This window comes from Propithecus coquereli, unplaced genomic scaffold (genome assembly GCF_000956105.1).
Source record: "Propithecus coquereli isolate 6110/MARCELLA unplaced genomic scaffold, Pcoq_1.0 Scaffold155, whole genome shotgun sequence".
In the NCBI taxonomy this organism is placed as follows: Eukaryota; Metazoa; Chordata; class Mammalia; order Primates; family Indriidae; genus Propithecus; species Propithecus coquereli.
The window spans coordinates 4,503,124-4,507,711 of NW_012139969.1; the positions used below are offsets into that span (position 1 = coordinate 4,503,124).

Genomic DNA, 4,588 nt, shown 5'->3' on the forward strand with positions numbered 1-4,588 from the left:
CATGGAAGGTACACCGTCTGTACATATACTCACTAAATTTACCAAGTTCAGTCCAACTTCACAACATTTATCTTGAAAGTTGTTGAAGATACCTATTCCCCATGTTCTGTCTGCAAGAGTGCCCAAAGCAAAGAAAATCTGTTATGACCCAAATGAGGTATAAAACCTGTGCCAAGTCAGTAGTACGGGTCGATTCATCCAAAGCAGTTGAATAACACATATTTTCCTTTTGAAGCATTGCATGAAGATGTTCAGTTAAGGTGAAGGCTAATTCATGCTGCCAGTCAGTTATAGTTCTCCTTGAAAGAGGCAGCTGTTTGTACTTTGAAACATTATTGGGGTCTAAGCATCCTACAACTTCGACAACGCACTCTTTCACAATCTCTACATCACTGAATGGCTTCCCTTTTCCCCAAGTATATAAACTACTTTATAAGTTGCTTCAGTGGCATTATTTCCAGGTCTTGTTGCTGCTTGGAGGAACTGTCTTTGCTTTTGCTTTTCATCTTTTAATTCAATACAACCTTTTGTGCCTTCTCCCTCTAATTTAAAATATTTGTGGTCCTTATGAGTGTTATAATGCTGATGAGCATTGAATTTCTTTAATGTTGATATTGCAGTATCACAAAGCAAACAAATCATCTTATCTTTAGCAGAAACAAGATAATATTTCAATTCCCAGTCCTCATTAAAAAATCTGTTTTCTTCCTTCAGCATTCTCTTAAGTCTTCTTTGACATGATGGGCTGTTAAGCACATAGAATTAAAAAATACTGTCGAGTTGTGCAAGTATACACAAATTCCACTTCAAACAGAAACACAGTGCACCGCTGTCAAAAGCTGATAACAGACTGGTGTAGTCGACCCCCATAAACTCTCGCCAACCAGCCTCGTGGTAGTGGCGCCAGTCAGGCGGGGGAAGTCAGAACTAAATCATGAATGTAGCAGCCGTCAATTTAGCCTTTATGGCTTAGTAATGTTCTAATTGTGCCAGTCAAGCTGGGACAATTACTTCATTGAAACTTATTTTATTCTTTGGTATTTTAAATACATTCATTTTAAAAGTAAAATAAAAATATAAAAGACAAACAGAAATGTATTAATAGAAATAAAAGGATTTGTTCTGTAAAATTTGGATTCAGTCAAAGGCCACACTTAAGGACCTAGAAAGCCACATGTGGCCTTAATGCCGCAGGTTCCCTACCCCTGGTCTGAGAAGAGGATTAGATTTTATAAAGTCCCTTTCAGCACTCTGATTCTATGTCCATTTTAAATCTTTTTTAGATGAGTTAGGAGAATGGATGGACAACTACCAAGTTGTCGGTCTCATACAGAAGTATGAGATGTATAATGAAAAGGTCTGCTTAACCTGATTTGTGAGAAGCTCACCTCAATTAATTTTCTCAACAACTCAGGATGTACAGAAGAGAGAGACTGAGCACTTTGTGCTGCAGTGATTTAAGTATTTTTCAAGATGTGGGGAGCATGGTATAAATGAAGGAATGCTGGGCTCTGAGTCAAGAGAGAGTGATTAAGAGACTTGGGCAAGGTCTTTCAGGTAATAAGTGGTTGAATAAAGGGCTCAAATCCAAGTCTCCTGATTGTTAGCCTAGCATTCTTTCCAAAATATCACGGGACTTCAGATTCCTTCTTTTCCCTTTCAAATTTCTCAAAATAGGAGTCAACATTCCCTATCTTTACTTTTTCATTGCTTATTTATTGCTCAAATCCACTTTACTCAAGGCTTTACTTATTTAACTTCCCTGAGGCTATTTCTATTTTTAAAAATCTGCATGCCTATAGTCCCAGCCACTTAGAGGCTGAGGCAGGATTCCTTGAGCCCAGGAGTTCTAGACCAGTCTGGACAACATAGAGAGACTATCCCTTTCTCTAAAAACAAAACAAAACAAACCCCAAAAACCAAAAACCAATGACCCTGACTGCCAAATTTTCTGGAAAATTTTTTGGAAAGTTTTTATTTTAAAATGATTGTAGCTTCCCAGGAAATTGGAAAAATACTACTGATAGGTCTTACATACCCTTTTCCCACTTTCTCCCAGTGCAACATCACAACCAGAAAACAGATACTGGTTCAACCCACAGACCACATTACGAGTTAACCAGTTTTACACACCCTCATTTGTGTGTATGTGTGTGTGTGTGTGTGTGTGTGTGTGGTTCTGTGTAATGCTGTCACATGTGCAGATGCATGAAACCACCGCTATGGATAAGACACAGACCACCATGCAAGTACCAGAGAACTCCCCCTGCACCCATCCTGACCCCTCTCAACCACTAAACTGTTCCCCTCTGAGAATGTTATAACTGGAAACATCCAGTGTGTGATCTTTGGGATTTTTTCACTCAGTTGACGTCCTTGGGGTCCATCCCAGTCGCATGTATCAACAGTTCATCCTTTCTGGCCACTGAAGTCCTCTGTGGTAGGGGCGTATGATGAATATGCTTTGAACAGTGAGACTCCACACACTTCCCAGCTCCCCTTTGGGTTCTGGGGTTTGATTTACAGACGGCACTTTCATCTGCTCAGGCAGTTTGGAGTTTGGAGGGAGAGCACCTCGGTTCCATTCCCATTACCCTCGCAGCCCTCCCAGAACTGGGAAGAGGAGGAGAATTCCCAGAGGCATTCAGATACCAGCTCTTCGGATTACCAACTTACCTCATGGAGGCAAATTGTTTCGTCTTGAGGGGCTCGAATTGGACAGGGGTGGGGCCTCACGAGCCCTAGGATGCTACCAGACTGCGCCGGGCACACAGAAGGAGCTCATTTTTAGGGACCCTATGGCCTGAGGCAGAGGCCAAGGTCCTGTCTAATTCAGGAGGCCTCGGGCAAGCCACAAAGCTGTTTGTTCCTCTGTTTTTACATATGTTAAATGAGGCAAGTGGATTAGGCAGGTTCTAAGATTTCTTCCAACTCTAATTCCATGGATTCAGCCTGGCAGAAGATGACCAAGCTCTAGGGATGCCCTCCTTAAGGAAACAATAGTGAGAGGTTGTGTCCTTATTTTGAAAATTAGGCCAGGGACAGTTCCTGTTTGGTGGGGAGGGGAGGAGGTTATAACTTCTCAATCTACTAAGAAAATAAAAAGAGAGGAGAAATGTGCGAGGGGTCCTTTACTGTGCTTTGTTACTATCTGTATTTAGAGACCACAGTCTAGCCCAGATTCATAATTCACAGAACAGCAAAACTTGCTTGCTAAGTTTCGGTATGTTTTGGAATAAACTTGCACATCTTCACTCCAAGGTGTTCTGTTGCCAGTTCTTCCATGATGGCACCTGTGCACAACAGAATCTTGCCCTGAGTCAGGTACTTGATGGTTTCTGATGTTTTTCTGAGACATTCCTCAGGAAGATAGGGAGGATCTGCCATTACGATGTCAAAACTATGTGCAGCAATTTTTTTCGGGTAAATCCAATGGATTACAGTAGTCATAGAAGATAAACTCCTCTCCATACATGGCAAATCTTTTGTCATATTCAAACATGTATATTGAAAAGTCTTCTCTCTCTATGCAAAGTTCTCTGAGTTTCTGGTAAACGCTGGGGGCACTCACACATGCTGTTCTGCCACCTTCTCCAGCAGCAGCAATGGCTTCTTACGCAAGTCGCAAAGCAGTTTCCTGACTATACCAAAACTGGCTCAATTGCTGTAGTTCCAGACACTGGGAGGTCACTTGAGTCCAGCAGTTTGAGGTTACAGTGAGCTATGATCATACCACTGCACTCCATCCTGGGTGACAGAGTGAGACCCTGTCACCAATTCTCTTCTATTATTGCGATGTTATATTTATCATCCCCACCTAGGTCAGTTTGTTGTTTTTATTCAGCATAAAACTCCTAGAGAGCTGCTAAGGTGTGAGCAGAAAGCTGGGGGCAGGGGGGTGTCATTATCTTCTGAGTCACTCATTTCACAAATTGTCTCTAACCAGCTGCAAGTGCACAGTCGACCTGACAAGCTGCCTGACTGCCAAATTTACCAAAATCTTTTCCTTTATAGTTTGTGCACTGGTGGTGTGAAAAAAATCATACCCAATCCAACCAAGGTCATAAAGATTTTCTCCTATTTTAAAAATAAGAACTTCAAAGTTTTGCTTTTCATACTTGGGCTTTTATTTGATCTGGAGGTAATTTTTTGTTGTACGGTGCCAAGAAGAGTTCAATGTTTTTCTGATTGGATATCCCATTTCCTCAGTATTATTACTAAGGAATATTCAATGGTCTGTCTCTAGTAGTTTGTAATACCTACTATCTGTATAAAGTTTTCCCATATACAAGGATAGTTCTGGCTTTCTGCTTTGTCCACCGGTCTATTTGTCTAACCCTACAGTGCCTTAATTGCTATAGTATTATAATTATACTCGCTATCTGGTAAGGCAAGTTCTCTCCACCTTTACTCTTGTGTATTTTTTAGGTCCTTTGCTCTATCAGATAACTTTTGAGTTCAGCTGGTGAAGTTCCACAAATAACTCTGTCCAAATTTGAATTAGAACTGCCTTATATTTTGAATGAATTTATAAAGATTTGCCATCTTTACAATGTAGAAAGTTTCTGTCCATAAAAATAATCTATTT

General features: G+C 40.8%; 1 protein-coding gene and 1 pseudogene across 1 annotated transcript in view; both read right to left on the minus strand.

Moving 5' to 3' along the window:
• The window catches only part of LRRC49 (leucine rich repeat containing 49), a 178,135-nt gene that overhangs the window by 4,965 nt on the left and 168,582 nt on the right, over nt 1–4,588 (minus strand). The gene's annotated exons all lie outside the window — the stretch shown is intronic.
• On the minus strand, nt 3,158–3,924 carry LOC105807298 (annotated as a pseudogene).